Source organism: Pseudopipra pipra, chromosome 4, assembly GCF_036250125.1.
Source record: "Pseudopipra pipra isolate bDixPip1 chromosome 4, bDixPip1.hap1, whole genome shotgun sequence".
Classification (NCBI taxonomy): domain Eukaryota; kingdom Metazoa; phylum Chordata; class Aves; order Passeriformes; family Pipridae; genus Pseudopipra; species Pseudopipra pipra.
Genome location: NC_087552.1, coordinates 72,899,991 through 72,923,308, shown reverse-complemented (window position 1 = coordinate 72,923,308; position 23,318 = coordinate 72,899,991). Strand labels below are relative to the sequence as shown.

The window sequence follows — 23,318 nt, the reverse complement described above, 5'->3', positions numbered from 1 at the left end:
TCAAGGACATTCTTATTACTTTCTTGAGTTGTACTTGTGAGTTTAAAGGCAGTTAGGATCTGAATATCTCCATTCATACTCTGCTTTGAGTACTTTGTTCTCTTTTCTGCCCAGCATCCAGACCTTTTATCTTCTTTCAGCTGCCTTCAGCTTTAACTACCTGAATGCTCTGCAGGGAGCCATGAAGCTCGTTACAGAGTGATGAGTTACTCTGAAAGGCCAACAAGGAAAGTGATGTGTTTTCCACCGTCACATTTCCAGGTCCAAAATTAGATGCCTAAATTTGGAACCTGGTCTCCTTTTTTTTTTTTTTTTAATCTCAGCCGAAAACCCCTCAGGTAAGTGATTGATTTGGCTCTTCTAAGACCAAAGGCTCTGGAGATGCCTGACTTCCTCCAGAGGTTGTATAAGGAAGACTAATGTAAGTAAATTAATGTACCTCTCGGTTCAACCCATAAATCTGGGCTGCAGTAGTAGGCTCTGATTGCTTTTGTTAAACACTTCTTTGGGAAAGAAACTATGTCTTGACAAAGTGGCATAACATGGGAGCATATAACAAAAAAAACCCCAAAAAACAAAAAAGGACATCCCAGCAATCATCTAATTCTGCTTTGTCAAGGCAAAGTAAGTTTGTGTTCCATAGAAAAACTCAAAAATTGCTGCTTTTATTCCAACCTAACTTCATGGGTTTATGGCCATAAACATTCCAATTTCTTCCATTTAATGGTTCACTCATCCTCCTCTGGGCCACAGCAAATCCTTGTCCCATGTCCTTCACCCTGGAAAGGCTAAAACTGCCCTCAGGCTCTGAAACAACAACATCTAAGGTTCCACAAGGACTGGCTGCAATAACTGATGTGCTGTCCAGGAGCAATGCAAGTTAATGCTGCTCGTGCTGGTGAATTATGCAGCACGAATAAAGTCAATCAATAACACTTTATGCCCATCGAGACACTGACTCATGGTCAGGGCTCTGGAAGTGTCAGCAGCCTGACACTTTTTCACTGTAGAGAAATGCTGCTGATCTGAGGCCTTTTGATTGTGAAGATCACCTGGGGTTTTTCTTAGGATGCTAATACTAATCTCTCTTCTTTTTTTCACCATAGGTCTTACAGAGATTACAAAGCCAGGCCCAGAAATCATTTACCCCCTCTAATCAAATAAACAAATTAATCAATAAGCCCTTTTATCTTCGGGTTAAAGGTTAATTAGGTAAGGAATAAGAACCAGACTGGGAAGTGGGCAGCTGAGAAAGAGCTGATTGAGCTGTAGCTGATGATATTTCCTTCCTTAAGTGAGTGCAAAGAATATGCATACAAAAGACAGACTAATTAGTCTCTTTTCAGTTGAAAAAAGAACACAGGGGAAAATCAGTCAAGGAAAACTAGACAGTAGGAAGCAGTGCTGTTGCTATTCTGGGGTCTTTTCTGTATTTCAGATCAAGGGCCTTGTGGAGTCATGACATTCCTCTGGAAATCAAGTCCAGTGGAGCCACGTCATGATCACCAAAGTAATACTCAGTATTCAGCAGACTATGTGTAAAGATGACAGATTTCAGTACACCTCTGGAACTGTGAAGGTTAAAAAGGTACATCACATGGTTTAAGAGGTGGAAACTCTTCACAGAAACCTCACAGAAACAAGACAATGGCATTACCCCTTCCTTTCCTACTCCAGTCCCTTCCAAATATACTCCCTTCAGTGTTCAGGCTTCATTTAGTGCCTTTTCAGTGGTTTCAGAGAATAGAGATAAGCTTGGTCTCGTGAGGAGACATTATTAGCCAGAAAATTTTCTTTCTTCTTGGGGTTTTCTGGGGTTTCAGGCCTTACCAATCATAAGCAATTTTTTTTTTTTTTAGATGGATGTCTGGCCTAGGAAGGTCTCTGGTGAACCACTGGATAGAACAGTTTCAGAAAGGAAGTTTAGTATTAACAGGTTGCTATTTATGTGCCTACAGGGAAAACAACACATTCAGAAACCCTTATCTTGGAGAAAATTACTTTTGTAAGATACTGAGTAGTTCCTTAAAAAAACATGCCCAGTGAGGAAAGCCTGAAAAAACCAAAGCATTGTATTCCAAGTAAGAGAATATTGAAAAAGAATGCCTGTCACAGTCAAATACAGAAGAGAGTGTGTACCTAAGGGGGAAAGGGGAGGACGGGATGATGTTTGGAGCCTGAGTTTAAAAAATGGTGAGGAGGAAGGCAGGCTGGAAAAGTCTAGGAAGAATCTTTGCAATTTTCCCAGGACAGTGTCCTACTCAGGGACTGTCTGCATGGATTAGGTGGATCTGGCTCAAAGACATGCAGCAATCTTTCTTTCTTTTGTTTTTTTTTTTTTTTTTTTTTGGTTTTTTTTTTTTTTTTTAAGGAAAAAATAAAAATAAAAGCTCCCTTCTGTCCAGTGAATATAATTTCCATCATACTGGGTATATATAGACTCAACTTCAGGAATAGCACTGTAGTCCTCCCCTGAGTGTATCAATAACCTGTCCATCAGTGAGAGCTCTCTCTGTGTAGCTTTGGGGAACTTTACTGCACAGCTGACATTTCAATAAGCAGAGGTTTTCCTTTAATGTGGTTTTAGGATTGCCTCCTTTCTGATGTTTCCTGTGCAGCTCCAGCAAAGCCCCCAAAACGTCCAGTAGCTTAAATAGGTGTGTCCTGGCTGCACATCTGCTCATCCATAAAGCAGGAGCATTCATGATCTTCTGCTCTTACCATGCTGCAGCAGTTACAGGTCAAAGAGAAGAGTCCCCGGGGCTGTGAAGCAGGTCCCTTTCCTCATGGGAATGTCCTGATGTGGAGCAGGCCAACCAGGCAGCTGTGAATGGTTACACATTGCACTTCATGCTCTAAAGACAGGCTTGCTGCTGTGAGAGCAGCAAACTCTGAACTACAGCTGTGGCTGGATTGTGTTGCAAAAGATGTCTGTAGTCAAGGTGAATGGCTTGGGGACAGAGAGCTGGTGTCCCTGTGGGTGTGAGCAGGATGTCCATGTTCTTCTTTTAGTTGGAACAGGTCCAGAGGAGGGCCGTGAAAATTATTAGGGGGATGGAACACCTGTCCTATGAGAAAAGGCTGAGAGAATTGGGGTTGTTCAATCTGGAGAAGAGAAGGCTCCAGGGAGAATTTAGAGAACCTTTCAGCACCTAAAGGAGCTCCAGGAGAGCTGCAGAGGGACTTTGGACAAGGGCCTGGAGTGACAGAACAAGGGAGAATGGCTTCACAGCAAGAGAGAGTAGGTTTAGATTGGATATTAGGGAGAAATTCCTCCCTGTGACGATGGTGGGGCACTGGCACAGGTTGCCCAGGGGATGCCCCATCCCTGGAAGTGTTCAAGACCAGGTTGGATGGGGCTTGGAGCAAACTGGTCTAGTGGAAGGTGTCCCTGTCCGTGGCAGGGGGGTGGAATGAGATGGTCTTTAAGGTCCCTTCCATCCCAAACCATTCTGTGGTTCTATGATTCTAAACCAGTGCAGCCTCTCATGGGCTGTGTGTCTGAATCAGGAGCTGAAGGCAGAGCTTCCAGTCTGTGCATAACTTTTGCTTTTAAAAATTTGCATAAGACAAAGCCTAAGAATCCCTGAAACTCTCCAGGATGGTTCACTTCAATGTATTGTCCAGTGTCCTTCCTTCCATCCTCACCCCAACTTCATTTGAAACCCTGATACCAGTGTAAGACCCCATTAAAATGCTACTATTTCCTCCACCGCTGAGAAGTGACTTTTACCTTCACTAGGAAAAGGTTTCTTTGCTTCGGGTGTGTCTTTCCTCAGTGTCACATCTTTCCAGATGAACTGGTTTGGGAAGGGGAAGGTTCCTGTTTCTGTGACAGTGAATCTGGCATGTAGGACCTGGAGGTTTAAATACTGTAATTACGCAGTTTCCAGGCTTAAAGTCCAATTCCAAATTAATTCAAATATAAAATTCCTGAAATAAATAAATTAGAAAAAAAAAGGAAAAAAAATTGCCAGATTTCCTCTGGCCCACAAGGACAGCTCCTATTGACCAATGCCAAGCTCAGTGCTGAGTGGGAGATATTTTTTGCCAGCAATGTTGCAGATAGATTTCCCTTCTAATATGGAACTTTGCAAATCTGTTGAATTAATTTGATCTGCCATTTCCAAGGGGTGGCACTTAGAAAATCCTTGTCCCATGGCTGCCAACTTAAGGACCTCATTCAATTGCAGAAAACATCCCTCATTTGCCCCAGGCTGGGTCATCATTAATCCCTCCCTTGGGCTTGTTTTCAGCCTCATGGAGACATGGGCATGAAACCTTAATGCCAACTAGAGCAAAGCTTTGAGTTATGAACTCATTGACTAATACAATTGATAAAATGCAAAGCTGGAGGGCGTTGGAGTTTTTTAATATTATTTCCAGAAGGCAAAGGTACAAAGGAGATAGAAGTAATGACATTTTTTTATGCTGTTTGCTGCAGAGGAGAAAGTGGAAAATAAGTGGATTTGTGAGCTTTGACCTTGGCTAGAATGGGGTTGGATATTTTCAACATAGCAAAGTTAAAAAAGTTCATGTGAGCTGTGTCCAGTGAAGACAACTACTCCTCCAGGAACCTCTTCCTGTCCTCCAGGACACCAGTGGATTAAAAGAAATATTTTGTGATAAAAGAACAATTGTTTTTGTTTGTTTTATTAAGCAATTTTTTGAATGTTTTAAAATTATGTTTTAGCTCTTTTCTCCCATGAGAGCTCTGAGCACTTGGAAGGTATCAAAGATTGAACATAATCATAATAAAATAGCTTTGACCTTGGATTAAAAGTTTGCTAAGGTGACAGAGAAGCACAGGAATCAATTACAACTCATATATGGATAAAATCCAAAGGCTGCAGTTGGTTAAAATCTTAAGAATCCAGGACCAAACAAGTTTGCCAGAAATCACAAATACCCAGATTCACAACCATGTGTCAGCTGCTCTTTTCAGTACACCTTGATTTTTAAAAAAAAAGGCAAAAAAAGATGTGCAAGCTCAGGGTCACTCAATACTCCTCCTGCAGGTATCCAGAATTTGATGGCATCCAAAGGTGTCTGAGAAGCCTTCACTTGTAGGATTCAAGGCAAGGCATCACTGATGAGAGGAAATTGGGGGCAGGGTAAGGACTTGCTTTGTCAGAGGGAAATTTCTGGGGTATTTTTCAAGAACTTTAAATTTTTTTTAGAGCTATTGTCATCCCTATTTGGCAGGTCTGCACCCCAATCACTGCCTGTAGGAAGAGTGAAAAGAAAATATGTGGGATCTTTGTTTCTCACCATAAAGAGAACAAAGCACAGGGGCAGACAAGTAGGTGCCACCATTGTAGTGACAATGACAAAACAATACCTTTTTCTGAGCTGATTTCACAAGCTAATATAAAGCTTTCAAAACAAAGCTTTGTAAGCGCTCCTGGAATACAAACAGAAATGGTTTCTAACCTCTCTAACCCCGTGAAGTGATTCTTGCAGTTTAAAATATCACTATGCTTAATGTTGCATATTTTCAGATCACAAATTATGACTTTCTTTAAATGGATGCTGCGTTTGCTCCCCTTCTGTTCCACAGAGGACAATGTATTCAATTTATTAACTTTTCATTCAGGCTCTGATAGGGATATTTGGAGAGCATTCAAAAGGGTGCTTGGTGCTAGATATGGCTCTGAAGAGACCTAGCCCAGGCCCTGGAGAGGTCTATTTTTAATGGGATTCTAGAGGTGACATTAACAACAAGCTTGGGGCAATGAAGCACAAGGATGACAAGGTGCCCGGATAAAAAGTGCTTTCTGGAGGTTTGATTAATGTGCTTTGGTTCCCTGTGCCCTCCTGCAGCAGAAACTCTTCCTAACACACTCCTGTGCCCGAAGGGGAACTGCAAAAGTGATGACAACCACCCTGCCCCACAGCATTTGGGGAAAGTTTTTGTGACATCTGGGTTGTGCACGTCCATCACCCTCTGCTTTCCGCTCTGCTGCCGCTACAGCCACTCACCAGCACCCCGGGAGACCTGAGCTCCTTCTCAAAGGGTAGCTGGCACAAGGTTTGTCTTGGAAGGCCAGATGTGCCCAAAATCATGCTGAATTATGGCAGTATTTTGGGTGGAAGTCTGGAGCTCTCTAATCCAACCTGCTCAAAGCAGGATGAACTTGCAATTTACACTCGATACCTCACAGCCTCAACCAGGTGCAATTTGAGCATCTTCAAGGATGGAGGTTCTCCTGGTCCATGTTGCAGTGTTTGATCACTGCCATGGTGATGCCAAAACCTCCTCATCCAATGTTCACTCTCAGCATTGAACTCCTCTGAGTAGGAAATGGGATTTTCTTGTACACAATCCTTCACTTTGAGCAATGCCTACAAGCAAAGAAAAGAAAACATCAACCACTTTTTCAGAATATGATTAGACACTTAAGGGTCTTCTGAAGTTAGAAAAAAAAAAAAATTAAAACAGATTGTGACTCAAGGATTTAAGTGCAAATCACCTCTTACTACTCTTCCCTTTCAGAAGAGCAAGTCATTGATTCCAGGCTGGGATTCAGTCAATTCACTCATCACCATCACATAGATGCTTATTTTTTGGGATTATTGAAGAAATCCCAAGAGACTTTGCCTTGGAAACCAACATGGTCAGAAAAACTTTCCCATTAACAAAAGAATCTGAAGACCACTTGAGAGAATATTTTCATTTTATAAGAAAATTGTTAACCTGGTGTTGAAGCACACAAGAAAAGCTATATCTCCTAGTTTTTAGTGTTCTGACTCTGTTTGCATCAGAATATCATTGAAAATAAAGAAGATGAGGTTAAATTAATACTACCTCTGATCATTAATTCTGTATATATGAAATAAAACACTTTTTGGAGAAACATTTTGTCCATCTGCAGAACTATGAGAATGTCTTCCATCCTCTTTATAAAGACAAATTTCAGGGAGGAGTTTTATAATGATTTTTGGCCTTGTGGCAGAATTTTTAAAGTGAACTGTAGCTAAACAATTATATTTATTACAAATAGCTCTCCTGCAGTTGCTCATCTACCCTCATCTTTAGCAGATTTGTCTGAAGTCACTGTAGGGAATAGTTACTACAAAACTGCCTGCAACTTTAAAAAGATTCATCATGGCAACAGCTCTTGAAGACAGAGGAGTGTTTTTTTCTCTCTTGCTTTCAAGAGAATAATGAGGCTGGTGCTCAGTAACCTGCCAGGTGCTTTACAGGAAGATGGTGATTGAGAAGTTAATTAAATGCAGGATTCCCACGTCCTGGGTTAGCATCCTAATGGCAAGAACATTTTTCTCTGTGTTTCAGGGAGGAGATGTCTCTGCCCTCCAATGTGCCCTGAGGATGATTAAAGTTTAAAGGCCACAGCTTTGGGGCACAGTGCTATCAGTCATATATGACAGGAAATCAAAGTATCATTCCTCTTGTGTTCATTAAAGAGCTCATGGTGTACTTTGGTTGGTTTTTATCGAAGTCCTCTTTCCTGCAACCTGCAAATTCAAATTTGGGTCTATGTGCATTTCATCCACCAACAGCACATATTTAAGTAGCATATACATATTCATCTTCACACCCTGTCTGCTTCTTCTCTTGTGACATGTGTGTTTAACTTACATGGCAACCATGCATCACCTTCTTTCAGATAAATAACAGTGAAATTCTCATTAGTCTATAGGTTATAAGGTTTTAAAATGTCAAAAAAGCAAGATGGAGCTGCTAATTGATTAACCTCAGGTAGTGCAAGGCTGCACCCTCAAACACTGAATATTTAGTGGATTTAAAGCTGTACCAAGTTTTCTAGTGACTAAGGATAGAATTAAATCCAAAATTTCATTTGGAGATAATTGTCACTTACCCAAAAGTGTTTCTTTACTGAGAAGAACATTATTTGAAAATGAATTACAAATACACTAAATATGTTGGCTGTATAACTATTGCAGCTAGGCTGACATAAATATTTTAAATAAGCAAACACATTAAATGGTTTTTGCTCATAAGTTCACCTACCTATGCATTAAATACCAAATCTGTAGCCTAGAAGGAGGTATTTTATGTATAAATCAAATATGCATAAATTAAAGGAAAAATAACACATGTTCTTAGCAACCCACTCATAGTTTAGTAACATATGTTCCAGACCAGCAAGGGATGAGTCTTGGAGGGAAACAAAAGTCCTTGGAGATACTGATTCTAGTCCCTGTTTTGTGCTGAATTCCCAAAAGGGAGAATGGAAACAGCACCAGAACCACTGCCTGAGACCTTCTGTGGTGTCTCAGGGATTAGACAAAATGACAAGGACACAGGATGAGGTGAAAACAGTAATTCCCTGCTAGACTTAAATGTTTGGAGATGCTCAAAGGGATGGACTTTGTTTTTCTTCCAGTACTGGAGAACTACCAAAGCTAACAGGAATTTATCAGGAATAGCTACTTAAGATAGCATGAGATCTGTTGGGTAATCTTTTACATAGCTGCAAAACCTAATAACAACATTACAGATGTTGATGTAACTAAAACTGACACTGATCTGATGATCTTTAATCTGTTACAAGTATTTCATGCGAATAAAACTTGTGTTAAAACTCTAGTTTTGTCATTTATGACTAAGAATCCATGCAGCTCTGTACATGCTCAGGGAAGAGATGTAGCAGAAAATTACAATGGGTGTGAAAACTATTCTACAAAAAACAGTGATGCTGACATTGTGCAAAAGGGAAGAAACCCAGTCCAACAAGAATTGTGTGTGTATAACAAAACACACACACAGCACCCTTCCTCTGTTATTTTCAAAGAACACCATTGTAGCTGCAAATCTGTAACTGGAAAAAGGCAAAAGGGAGGGTTCCCCAGTTATCTAATTCTGGTATCCATTATGTGGCTGTGTTCTGAAATTAGGGAATCACATATTGCTTTTCTATTTGCAGGAGCTGTACCCTGTTCATGGCCTCTCTTGGACAGCACTCTCTAAAAGAGAAATTATTCATTCTTTGTTTCCCCCTCCACCATGAGTGATGCTCCTGCCTTCTGTACAACATGTGGTTCAAAATCATCAACTTTCTTCTGGATTTTATTATCATTGACATTGATACAGTGCTCTGCCTTCTCAATCTGAATATGAATGTAGTAAATTTTCACAACACCTGCTTGGGATGAGCAAAGGCTCCCTAATTACTGGGCTTGTTTCGATGAGAAACTGAAACACAGAAAGATGAAGTCCAAATATATCTACTAACTGTGCATCCTCATTTTAGGACTGTTAATATAAAAGAGATCAGAATAAATGTCACAGTCTCACCTGGCTTTGAATTTCATAGAATCATAGAATGGTTAAGGTTGTACAAGTTCTGTAAGATCATCATCAAGCCCAATTGTCAACCCATCACCACCACCAGGTTTACCACTAAACCCATGTCCCCACGTGCCACATCCACATGTTTTCTGAACACTTCCAGGGATGGTGACTCCACCACGTCCCTGGACAGCCTGTTCCAATGCTTCCTTTCTAGGAAGAAATTTTCCCTAATATCCAATCCAAACCTCCCCAGGTGCAACTTGAGGCTGTTTCCTCTCATCCTGTCCCTTGTTCCCTGAGAGCAGAGCCCAACTTTCCCCCACCACCACCCCCGGCTTCCCCCTCCTGTCAGGGAGTTGCAGAGCCAGAAGGTCCCCCCTGAGCCTCCTTTTCTCCAGGCTGAGCCCCCCCCAGCTCCCTCAGCTGCTCCTCATCAGACTTTTGCCTCAGACCCTCCCCTGGCTCCATTGCCCTAAATGGCTTTCTTGTAGTGAAAGGAAAAGATCGAGGCTGGTTATTAAATCCTACTTTATACAGAGAATAGATTTCAGACAGTTGAAGAATTGTTTTTGAGTTGACATGACACAGAGCAGCTCCACATCAGACTGGGCAGGGTAGCAAGATGGGGGTCAGCCTCTTCCCCCAGGCAACCAGTGGCAGGAGGAGAGGAAACAACCTCAAGCTGCACCAGGGGAGGTTCAGGTTCGACAGCAGGAAGAATTTCTTCACAGAAGGGGTTGTTTAGCATTGGAAGGGGCTGCCCAGGGAGGTGGTGGAGTCCCCATTCCTGGGGTGTTCAAGAAATGACTGGAGGTGGCTCTCGGTGCTCTGGTCTGGGTGACAAGGTGGTGATCGGGCACAGGCAGAACACAATGACCTTGGAGGTCTTTTCCAACCTAAATGAATCTGTAATTCTGTGTAGCAATGTACTCAGGCTATGCTAACACAAGTACTGAAGCCACGTCCATTTGGAATTAAAGTCTGCTCACATCCAGTTAGTCTGAAAGAAAAGTTTGCACCTGCCCATCATGCACCATGATTTTAAGCATCCATCAGTCCAGTAGCTGTAGAAACAGATGATTTTAATTTCATTTCTTGTAACATGCTGTGGGTATGGAGGAAATTGGGGCCGCAACTCAAAAGGAGTAGGTGGGGGATGCCTGGTGGGATCTGAGCAAATAGAAAAGGTTCAAAGGGTGGGTGGCAGCAACCCCTGTGATTTATTGCTGAATCCCATCCTCATGCATGCTGTGAACATAGACGTGAATGAAGTCTCTAAGCAGGTCCTGTTCTCTCTCTGCTTCGGTGCACACTGACCTGTGCTGTTCCTGCCCTGCCTCCAGCTGGAGGCAATGAAACCAAGCCAAAGTAAATCACAGATACACAAATATATCCACCTAGTTTTGTACCAAGGGAAATTTAAATCCTGCTTGACTCACCCAGGAGACACAGAACTCTGAAACATGAATATTCATTATTATCATTATCTTAATGCTCGGCAGAAAGTACCCTGAGCATTTTGAGGGCAATGCAGGCATATTTTGTTCCATCTCTAGTCCAAAGAACTTACCTCATACCTGAGGTTAATTTAAAAATACGGATTAAAGTAATTATTCAGTGTTTGATTCAATACTGATTAGGCAATGCTATGCTTAAACCAAGATGTGTGCTGGAAGCGTCACAAACACAATGTAAACCAATTATTAGAGTAACCTTTTCTTCCCATTCAATCTCACCTTTGAAGATTCCAAATGAATGCGGTGAAGGACTGAAGCGGGTTTGTGTGATAAGGTTTTGGTAGCAGAGAAGCAACAACAGTGGCATCTGGGAGAAGGTACTGGAACCTTCCCCTATTTCCATGGAGCCAATTCCAGATGGCTCCAGGATGGACCCGCCCCTGGACAAGGCAGAGCCCATCAGAGATGGTGGTGGCACCTCTGGGACAATGTGTGTAAGAAAAGATAAAAACAAGGCAACAGCAACTGGGGAGAGAAGTGAGAATGTGTGAGAGGAGCAGCCCTGCAGACCCCAGGGGGGAGCAGCAGGAGGGGCAGGAGGTGCTCCAGGAATGGGAGCTGAGGTTCCCCTGCAGCCCGAGGGGCAGCCCATGGTGAGGCAGCCGTGCCCCTGCATCCAGGGAGGCTCAGGGGGAACAGAGATCCACCTGCAGCCCATGGAGGACCCCACAGCAGAGCAGGGAGATGCCCAAAGGAGGCTGTGACTCCGTGGGAAGCCCGTGCTGGAGCAGGATCCTGGCAGGAGCTGTGGCTCCATGGAGAGAGGAGCCCACACTGGAGCAGGTTTGCTGGGCAGGATTTGTGACCCCACGGGGACTTACACTGGAGCAACCTGATCCTGAAGGATGCACCCTATGGGAGGGACCCAGGCTGGAGCAAAGAAAGCGTGTGAGGAGTTCTCCCTGAGAAGAAGGAGTGGCAGAGACCCTGTGTGAGGGACTGACCCCAGCCCCCATTGCCCATCCCTGTGCGCTGCTGAGGGGACAAGGGAGAGAATTCGGGACTGAAGCCAAATCTGGGAAGAAGAGCAGGGTGAGGGGACGGTGTTTTGCGATTTGGTTTTATTCCTCATTGCCCTACTCTGATTTCATCCTTAATGAATTAAACTAATTTCCCCCAGCTGAGCCTGTTTTGTCCGTGATGATCACTGGTGAGTGATCTCTGCCTGCCCCAATCTCAATCCAGGAGCCTTTCATTGTATCTTCTCTTCCCTGCCCAGCTGAGGAGGGGAGTGACAGAGCAGCTGAATTCCTGACTGGATGTAGCATTCCAATCATGGCAGTGTGTTCCTCAAAGGTAATAGCAGCTCTTTGGTGTTAGCCAGTATTTGTTGTTACCAAGGTATCTGTGCTTTCTTCCCTACAGCATGTGCCTCCACCTTAATCCCCAGGGAGCCCTAAGAACAGAAATGTGTGGGTAGCACAGGTTGTTTACCTGGTTTTTCCTGATGGACAGACCTGCTAATTATCTGCTCTTATTGAGGCTGGTCTGTGAAGGACAAGTGGTTTCCCACTGTCATCCAGTGAAAAATGGGGTTGTCTCTAACATCTACTGCATTATATTGCTCTCTGCTCCTGAATCACACCTTACTGAGCAGATGCAGAATTAATGTGCCTCTACCTACACTAGATTTCACATTTGTTATTGGAGATCCAGTGGCACAGTAGGCAGAGAGATGAGAAGGCTGTAGAAGTTCAATATAAACATGAATAAATGCCTTGAGAGCTCAGTGAAAGAAAGCAGAAACCTCTGTGGTTGTAATGACGACTACACTTGAGTCATTGCAGCATAGGATATGCTCCTAAAGCAATCTCAAAACAACTGAGAGGTGAGATGGGAATGCTGTAAGGCCTCCAAGAGAGGTATTAGAAAGATCCACCGGCAATGTGCCTTTCTCAGGTGGTCTCACTAACTTGCTATAACAGAGCTCAGAGGTCTGAGGGCCACCCTGGAGCCCAGGTTCCTCCTTTACAGGGGGACCACCCTGCTTCTAAGTCTGGATCGTGTTTTTCCAACCAAGGAAACAAACAGATAATTTATTTGTGCAAACTTTGTCCGGTCATCCAAGTTTCCCCACTTAATAACAGAGTTTACTGGGAAAAGATATTCCCTAGTTTTAGAAGCCTTAACTTAAGGGTCAGTGAGAAAACTCTTACCTAAACACAGAGTTTTAAGAGCAAATCTGCCATGTTATATTTGTGTCTCTGTTCTTACGATTAAAAAAGAAAAAGTATAATGAGCCATTAAACAAATTATTTTTGGTGCTGACTAAAACAATTTAACAATTACTATTTATAACATAGATAGCCTAGAGTGAATAATGTTTAGTTTTCTATTCAGTTCTGTCCCCAACCTTTGCATTTCCCTCCTCTACTGGTATGTTTTGGCACTTACTTTATTTTTATCAGATATTTCAGTTATTTCTGAGATTATTTCAGTGCCTTCAGGGCTAAATGCTGGAACTGAACAACTGGTCCTCTCCGTGACATTTTGTAAGTCCATATCAAGTTTCCTTGCCGCTATCCAGAGAAGTCATGGAAGCAGAGCCAGAGGAAGGAACGCACTGGTAGGGCTCTCTTTGAGCAGAAAGCTATTTCATGCTGTGTATCCACAATTACCTCCATATTTATAGATTTATGTGTGTCCAAAATTGGATATCTGGATATGTGCTCTGGCTTCTTTCAAGAATGAACCATTTTTATGTTAACCAGAGACATCATGTTTCTTTCCAGCAGCCCCTAAACAAAGGAAAAGAATCTCTTCAGCCAGATCTCCTGTGTCTGTACCACAGAATTTTCTCCTTCAAGGCCTTCAAGGTTTTTTTCAAGTGGAGAAAGTCAGTAATCTCTGGAGTCATTTGTAGTATGACTGAAAGTACAGACAGCATTAAGTAAAGCTGTAATGGAACTACTGCTTGTGGCATGAATTTGTCATCTTACATCTCCAGTGCACATCCTTAAACAGTGCTTGATGAGGTTTTCCAGATTCCTGAGATTTGCTTTTGGGACTTAATTTTTTTTGAGGTTCACTCTTCACGATACCCTCTAGAAACAAGGATGTTTTCTTAAGGAGAATCTGTACAATCTGAGATAGAATCAGAATGGTTTGGGTTGGAAGGGACTTTAAAGATCACCTAGTTCCAACAATCATGTTATCAATAGTCTGAGATAACAGCCCAAGGCATCCTTCTCCTTGTGTCCACCATGACCCCTAATGGGAATGTCAGTTGTGAAAGTTTCCAGAGTAACTTGTTTACTTTTGTCCCTTTTAGCTTTATTAGAACAGCAGTGAAGTTTATCTGGCAGAATTGGCAAGGAAAACTGACAGTGGCCTCTTACCATGTTCACATTTAGAGATGAATTCTTAACTGGATCAGTGGTTGAACTTCCCATCAGTAAAATCAAAGGTGGGGGTTTTCTTTCAGGGATAATCACCATCTGCTGATTCATGGCAATGGGGGTCTCTGCTAATTGAAACCTTCCTAAGAAAACAACCTGCAGCCTCAGGTTTTCAAGACTGTCCAGGTTCCAGGTTTCATTTCTGCTTGAAACTCCCAGCTTCCTTTTTCCTCTGAAGAAATAATCCAACCTTGTTCATTGCTTTCAGATGCAATGAAGAAGGAACAGGCCCTACTATTATTATTTTCCAAGGTAAAGCTTAACTTACCTACTAAATACCCAGCATTAACAACCTTCTTCCTTCCTGCAAGCACCAGGTGAACTGTAGATTTTTCTTTATGTGGGTCTGTCTACTCTTGCCTGTCCCTAAGATGAGTCACCCTTAATGGCAAATATAAATACAATGGAGATCTTGAGCCTGGCTTTTCTTTGTCTGCAGCTCCATGATTTTTGTACTTAATTGCAGCACTAACTCGAGCAAATCAAGAAAATGGGTCTGAAAATAGCTGCAGTGTCGATGTTGGCTGGAAGGAAAGGTCTTTATGTCTCATTTGAAGGTGTTGATGCCAAGAGATATTGAATCCCCTCAACTTTCCTTGACCCAAAGGAGAACCAATGTTACTGAGCTCTTTGCTGCAGTGCCCCCACCCAGGCAGCATCAATTCAGGTTCATTTGCACTTTGGTGCTCGTGGGAGGACTGAGAGGAGTAAGGATGGAGGGACTGGGGGGTTGATTTCTCCTTTGAACTGCAGTGAATTTTTCACTCTGGATAAATTTGCCAGTCTTACCACTTGGATATTTCGTGGTGTTTTCTCTCCGGCTCAAGGCAGTCAGTGGACAGAACAGAGAGAACTGAGCCTGAACAGAGCATTTATCTTGATAACATTCAGTGTGCCAGCATTCAATTTCTAAAAAAATGCCTTTCCAATTACTCTAATCTGTTTTAACTTGTTTCAGCAAAGCGAGGAGAGTTAATGTTTTTAATATAATACAACAGTATATTTCTGCTTCTTGAATAGCTTGTATATATTCAGTGAATCTTGAACACTGGAAGTGAGGATTTATGAGCTATTATGGCATTGTGTAAATCAGTATATAACATGTTATCTGAACTAGTTTGCCTCATATTCTGCTGACAGTCAAACTATTCTATTAATTTATTTTAAATTATCCTTGTGGTGGATGATATTCACATAACAGAGCTCTTCATCTTGCATCAGTAGTGTGTATTTTCCAAATGCTATTTCTCTGGGCAATAACCAGATGAAATAGTTTATTCTTTTCCCTTTATCTGTGTGACGTTTATGCATCCTGGCTTTCCTATTTGGAATAATAGATCCCAGCACTGCAGAGCAGACTGCAATCCTGGTTTCATTATCCCTCAGTCCCATATGTTGGGCCTCTTACCAAAGTCGTGACTCTTGCTGTGGATAGCTCTGATATTGGGCAAATATTCCATAATCTCAGAATACTGTAAAATAGATGGCTATAAATTTCCCTGGAGCATGATTCCTTTAGGAGCTAAGAAACTTAGGAGATCTAGGGTCTGTTCCCACACAAATATTTTGTATTATTTAAATAGTAAATGCTTATTAAGGTAACAAATATTAATAATTAGCATTGACAATTATGCAACAATATAAATGTGATTTTATTAATAAAATAATTAGATATAGGCATTAAAAGAAATTATATTAATAGTAATTGGAGTAGTAAATAAGCACTGATTTAGTAGTACAGAGATAAGTTAGGTGAGAGTTGCTGTAGTAACTCATGTTTCTGGTTCTGTGGGGTAAGATTCATCTGAGCAAACTCTTCATGTCTGTAATGGGTCATGACATGATGGACAGAAATGAACACTTCCAGGACACAAATCATTCCTGCCCAGGGCACGATTTACCACTGTAAGATTAAGTCTTCCCCAGTGGTTAGAAAGTCCAGAACTAAGGCTCAAATCCTGACATTTCCAGTTAGGATTAATCAAGCCTCTCACAGACATAAACTAAATAAATTTCGTATTGTCTGTCCACACAGTAATTCTGCAAAACACTTTCCACGTGGAAACTTCTCCAAACGTTTCAATATGATCTTTCCACTGTGATTGATGTTATTGGTAAACTGCAAGAACATGCTTAGAATTGCTTTATGCAAATCAACTCCTAAACTGTTTTCACAAAATGATTTTTTCTCTTCCTGTGCATTAAGCTTGAGGAGTGGAGGGTTTAACTCGCAGTTGTCAAGCAGTAACTCTACAAAATGCTGCAAATAGTTGAAATCAGTCTTATTTATCACCATGTTGTCAAGGCACCTGGTAGAGTGGGGCTCTGGTTCTGAGGAGGGGGTGTATGTCTGTGTGTGCTTGTGTTTGGAAGAGGGAAGCAACAGAGACTGTACATTAATGAAACCATTAATCCCCCTCTTGGCAGATTCTTATCAGTCAAGTGCTCCCTCAGTTCATCTGAAAAGACAAACTAAACCCCACCGAGGTCTTGCAAGTCCATGTGTATTCATACCATGGCTTTCTGGAAATTACTGAAAATTTAGACATTTATCCACCAATTATTTGGATTACCCTGTATGCCCCTTAGTTCACAGGAGCTGGATATGCACAGTGAGAAGGATTTGGCCCCTAAGGGTAGAAAAAAGGAGGTATAGCACTGTCTCTCCATAAATCTATGCTATAAAAATCTCGCTTTCCAGGAATATGACAATTCCCTGAAGCATAAAGTGATGTAGGCTCATTTCCCACAGGGAGTCACCACAGGGGATGTGGAAATGCAAGACTTCAGACTGGAACTAAATGTTTGCCCTGCAAGCAATGAACAAAAATGCATCAGAAGCCTCTGCCCATCACGTGCGAAGCTGAAACTGCGTCCAAGTTTCTCAGTTTCATAAACACGCACTTCCATCACGAGGTAAAGAAAATCTTCCTTTATTTCCAATTTAATCTTTTTGTGGGCTTGAAGGTAGAAAATCTCATGTACTGTGTAGATTCTCTGCTGTTCCACATCAGAGTTCCTGCGTGGAGTAAAATTTTAACTCCGTAGCGGTGATTGCATCAACTTTGAACATACTTTTTTTGTCGTTGTTATACCTCTATCAGTTGGAAATTTTATGTCTTTCTCTTGCTTGCTTTTTGTGATCTGCCAAAAATAAAAAGAATAAAATATCACATTCTTTACTGTGAGGATGGTGAGGCCCTGGCACAGGTTTTTTCTAGAGAAGCTGTGGCTGCCCCATCCCTGGAAGTGTCCAAGGCCAGGTTGGATGGAGCTTGCAGCAACCTGGTCCAGTGGAAGGTGTCCCTGCCCATTGCATGGGGTTGGAACAAGATGATCTTCAAGGTCCCTCCCAACCTCAACTATTCTATAATTCTATGCAGAAAAAAAAAAAAAGAAAAAAAAAAGAAAGAAAGATAAATTACTGGTTTTTTGTCTTCATCATGAGAAACTCTGGGAAAAAAAACCCCAAACTCTGTGACTTTGAGATAGGCAGCACAGCCAAGGAGAAGTCTAAGTATTATAGAAAAGGGTAAGGAGCTTAAATCTACAAGGTTTGGTCATAAAATTTGCACAATGAAAATATGTTTCAGAGGGCAAAGAATTTCGACAAGAACAGACTGGAAATACTATTTACTACCTGTTCTTTAAGTCTACAGCAGATCCACATTGCTGAATACTGCTGTAGATGTGGCCTTATAAACATTTAGCATTAATTGTCAAGGTTCTTAAAAGGCTATAAACCTTTGATAGCACTAATATGATGGGTTTTTTCTTTGAATAGACTTTAGGAAGCATAACCTTTTCTTACCCGTTAAAAGAAAGAAAAAATAAAATAAATGAGGCAGTTTGCATATGCAGTTTTCATGTTCTTCTCTGAATTATTTACTGTTGATATGCCTTTCTTGACTAACCTACCCTGCTATACCCCAAAAGGTGGTTGCACCGGGAGAGAGGAGGATAAAACAGCAAAACTTCCTCCCCTCCAGGGCTGCTGCCCACATTCCTCTGGGTGCCACGGTGGTGCCAGTGTTGAGTCCACATTGCGGTGTTTGGTGAATTTTGGGCTGACAACCTTGTGTTTCTCTGTGCTGGGTGAAGCCCAGCGTGGTCCTTTCCTGGGAAATCAAACCTGTGAGGGCTGAAGGCTTCAGGGTATTGGTGGGGAGTCAATAACTAAGCGATTCCAGGTATGGGGTATAAACTGGAATACTTTATTGAACACGGGAACACAATTTAAGGGCCTTGGGGGTTGGGCAGGTTAATGAGGAGGACGAGCTATGTTAATTAGGGAATTACACAAGTTTTTACTACAGTTACCCAATGGGTTAATATTTCCCTCAACCAGGATTACATGGGGGGGAAGAGGATAAAGGGGTTTAAACATGGTCTGATACAATCATCTCGAAGTCCTTTCTTATTTTGCTGCAGGAGCCAGGCTAATCCATATGTTTGAACTTTAATGGGAGTTGTGAGGAAGGTCCAGTCCTTCAGGTCACGGGATTCCTCTCAGCCCGTTTTCCAAGGTTTATGGCTCAGGCCCTCTAAGCTCCTTTCTGCTGACAGCAGGGTTTGGGCTCCTACAGGTATGAGCCATGGGAAAGCCTCCAGACGTGGAGGCTCCAGATGTTCACAGCTGGCTGTGGATGACAGGCTGCTGTGCTTCCATCACACAGTCTGAGCAGTGGCACAGACAGTCCAGCTCTGGAACTCAGAACTGGCTGTGCCCAATAAATGCCACTCTGGCAATTGCCCAAGTTTATTAAGAGGGCTGTGAGGCAGCACTAAACTACAGATGTGGGGACAAACTCTTGAAGAGTGTGATCTGCATCTTAAACTTTCCCAAGCCTTGTGACTGTTCACGTTCCACACGCTGGAGTTTCATCAGCAGGACTGTGTCTGCAATTAATATGATGAGTGGTTGCAACCACCTCATGGAATGGGAAGAGTTGTTCTCCTGGCATTGCTGTGATACAGCAAAACAACTTCTGGCTGAGGAACCAAGGGCTCTGAGTGAGCAAAGGGGACGGAGACACAGAGAGGTGGTTTCTGACTTATGGTGGAAGTCTTGAACTGCCCTGCTTTTCTGTGGGAGTTGCCTGTGCCATGAGGGATGTCTTGCTCTGGGAATCTCCTGGCGGGTTCCTGATATCTGTCTGCTGGGTAGAAAATTGATCTTAGTGGATTGGAAAGGAGTTCTTAAAATAGATCATGAATATATGGTTGTGTTCTTCTGTGTATCTTCTCTATACATCTTTCCTTCTCTTCAGCTGAACCTCTCATACATATATATAAATATATATATGTATATATATGTACCTCCATTTATTTCATAGTCTCTTTGAATCACTGGGGTTGGAAAAGCCCTCTAAGATTGAATCCAACCATTACCTCAGCATCACTGTGTTCACCCCTAAACCACAGTCCTGAGTGCCACATCCACACACCTTTTGAACTCCTTCAGGGATGTTGACTCCACCACTCCTCTGGGCAGCCTATTCCAGTGCCTGACCATCCATTCAATGAAGAACTTTTTCCCAATATCCAATCTAAACCTCCCCTGTTGCAGCTTGAGGCCATTTCCTCTGCTCCCTGTCTGCTCCTGTATTTATTCTTGTACATACTTAAGTCTGGTTTTGAAACTTCTCAGTTTGGCTCCTGACTTTGTGAAAACAAGTTATGTTTTTCTGTTATCCCTTGTGAAGGGTGATTGATATCAGAAGGGTCATATTTATTACTTCATTGCTACTTTCCATAAATCTTACAGGTGATATTAATGTTATAATGTTAAACAGGCAGTGAATTGACTTTGACGGGAAAAAGAATAATTCTGAGATCATATCCAAAAGTAGCTGTTTTTAGAGCAAGCTCTTAACAACCATGTTTCCCTTTTAGCATGATGCATAATCCCATTATATTAAACACATAACAAAAACCCCCCCATAAAAATAGAAGGTACAAGACATAATTATTGACTCTGTTTGGCCTGAAGGAATAAAACTCTGTTTCAGCCAAGCAAGATAACATCAAATTTTTATTCCTTGCATTTCATTACTTATGACTCATCTCTGGCCAATCCAATTATCATTCTAAATACTGCAACTGTTTTCAAAACTTATTTCACATCAATTTAGACAACTTCCCCTGTACTCTTTACCAAAATCAAACAAGTAGTAAATTAAAACAAGACGCACTAGCAATGCATCGAGAAAGTTAGGACTGAGAATTTGAAAGAAAAAAAAGGAAAAGCTAAAATAAAGGAGAAAGTCCTGAAACCTGAGTTAAAAACCAGGTAACAGCAACAGAGTGTACTCTTTTCCTGCCCAGAAGGCTATAGAGGGCCTATTGTTTCTTTTCAGGAAGAAGGAAATGAAAATATAATGGACAGATTGGAAATGAATTCAGTAGCATGTCATAAGATTTAAAATCTTGGACAATTTTTTAAAATCTATTATTTTTGGTTTGTTTTGAGGTGCTGTAGTTTGTAGTAGCTGTAAAGCTACAGCCCTAAAGCTGCCTTTGCAATTTTGGAAATCATTCTGTTGGTGAGTGAAGGTGGAGGCGATGGCACACGGAAACAGGAGCTTTGGCAGCAGCATTCCTGAACTCTACTTTTCTTCTCCACTTTTCTTCTCAGTAAATGTCCAAATCTTTCATTTCTTGCAGATCCTTAAGAGTATCCCTTTTCCTGCTGTTTAGGTAGGAAGGGAAGGATGTTTGGGCTGCAATTAAGCAACATCTTTGAAGTGGATTGAGAGAGACCTGCAACTCATGTCTGGACTACTCTACTTTCTGCTTCTTAAAGCTGTTTTCTAAAGAAACCTGTCAGCAAGTCCTCCAAAGATGAACAAACTAGCCATATAATTATAATTTAGTTACTTCTGTGTTATCTATTTGGGTCTTCTTTGCTTTTCCACCTCCTAGTCTTTTTTAATCAGCATAACTCAGAGTATATTTCCATTGTCCTTGTCTCTATTAGTGGGTTTTATTTTAGTTTTTGTCCCAAGGTACAAAACTGTTTCCCACAGTAAAAGCCCAGAGCAGTTAGCCACAATTAATATATGTAGAAAAGTAGGAATTTGTTGGTTGCAGTGGAAAACAAGGTTCTGGTTCGGTGATGTGCATCCTCCAAATTCAGCAAAGGGTTTAAACACTCAGGAGGAGCAGCATCTTCATGCAACAACAGTACAGAGCCTCTGGTGATAATATAATTCAAGCAGTTGTTTAGTCCTGAAATCTTCCAGGAACCTCTGCAAATTGTGAACAGAAATTTTTTATTTGGTTGCTGTTGTTGCAGAGGTACTTGAGCCAGGTCCAGGCTTTCCCAGAATGCAGGCAGGATTATTCCTGGACTTGTTTTTCATCTTGTTTTACCGAGAAGTTTTGTTGTTTTGGGTTTTTTTTTTGTTTGTTTGTTTTGTTTTTTTTTTTCCACAAAATAAGCTCTGTAGGATGTGGATTTACAGATCCCTTTACACTTGGTCTAGTCCTGAGGCAAACTCAAACCAAATTTGTCCCAGTCCTTTACAGCCTGATAACCTATCCCAAATTATGGCCCACTCTTTGTGGTTATAACTATGCATGAGAACAGATATTGCAAGGTAACAGGTGAAAAGTTCATACCTAATTGCTTTATAGTGTCTTGTTTCTTTGGCTCAACCCCATCTCATGAGACTTATTTGAAATAGTATCTTTTGCAGGTACTGGGAATTGGAAACACTTCATGGCATTTGCACCCTTGCTGTGAAATGGAAAACATTTTAGATGCATTATAAACAGGAGAAAAGTCCTTAGAGGGTCCCACTCTGACACACTGCGAGTTTTGTAACAATTAATTAACTGGATGAGCTCATAAATGTAATAAGTGTGCCAAATGTGACAGTGGTTCCAATTTCCCCTGGGTGTATTACCTGATTAGCATTGATTTACTACCCTGGTCTCTGTTGGATTAAATAAAGTTCTTGCAAACACACCATATTTCAAGTAACTGCATTAAATCCCCCCCTCCCCCCCAAAAAAAGAGAAAAAAATAGCCATGAGTCATATCTCTTATTCATTACCCTGAAAAGTTGCAATGCAGGCTTCTCATAAAGCCAAATGACATTTTGAGAGAAACATGTAACATAAAATCTTATAGAGATCTTAATCTTTTTGATAGCTCTGAATGCTACCCCACACCGACTTTATGCTCCACTTGGCACAACAGTGACAATTAAATTCATTATTTACCTGACTTGTGCAAGAGCTGCAAATGGACAAACAGCATTTTTAGCAGCACGAGACTGGCAAAGAGTAAAATCTGATTCCCTACATAAGTAGATGGCCTTCTAAATGACACAAATCACCATGGAAGGAACATTTCTTAGTTGATAGAAACCAAGAGCAGATTTGAAGACCCTGTTTCTTTAAAAATTGCTATTTTCCCTGCAGTTCATTTGCTGTAGGAGCTGGAAGCTTCTTGGGAAGGCCCATAAATGTTAATAAATACATTTTCAGTGATAACAGCTGTAAGTGCTTTCATTTGGCAACGATCAGAGATAATTAATTCCCTCTGAGAATGACGTCTGAATAAGATCAAAGAGGAAAACTGCATTTGGGAAGATCTGTGACACAGCCAGGCCAATGCTGCTCCTCAGCTCCTGATGCTCCTCTTTTTCCATCACTTTTTGGAGGACTAGGACTGGCAAGTGGGTGGTTGTTAGGAGCAGACTTTGTGTAAACCTCCTCCACACGTGCACCCATCTCCTGCTGCTCGGAGTGTGTGATCAGAGAGTAAATCACTCATCCTCCACAGTGCAGACCAGTGGCACTGTCAGCTCATGTCTCCTGAAATACTTTGGTTTTCTCTTGAAAGCTGTTGGGTTTGGATCCCCACCATTTCTTTCAAACATCCCTTTAAAGAGATGCAGTGGTTGTATTGAAAGCCCTGGGAACGGCCCTAAAGAACTGACCACCAACGAGAAACAAAGAAACAAACTCTTGTTCTGCTAATTAATATCTCAAAAGACTAAAGTTTAGTCTTCCTGACTGTATTTTCTTGCCTCTAAAATCAGAAAATAAGATCTCCACTTCCAATATATTGGTGGGTGTTGTGTTTACTTAAACCAAATTATTCACAAAGGC

General features: G+C 41.6%; 1 long non-coding RNA gene across 1 annotated transcript; it reads left to right on the top strand.

The window, feature by feature from the left end:
- The first annotated feature begins 942 nt into the window (after nucleotides 1–942).
- On the top strand, nucleotides 943–22,217 carry LOC135413623 (uncharacterized). The gene is made up of 4 exons (XR_010430318.1): nucleotides 943–12,093; nucleotides 14,404–14,447; nucleotides 16,897–17,111; nucleotides 18,627–22,217. It is a non-coding gene; the product is annotated as an uncharacterized LOC135413623 (long non-coding RNA).
- The last annotated feature ends 1,101 nt before the right edge of the window (nucleotides 22,218–23,318 follow it).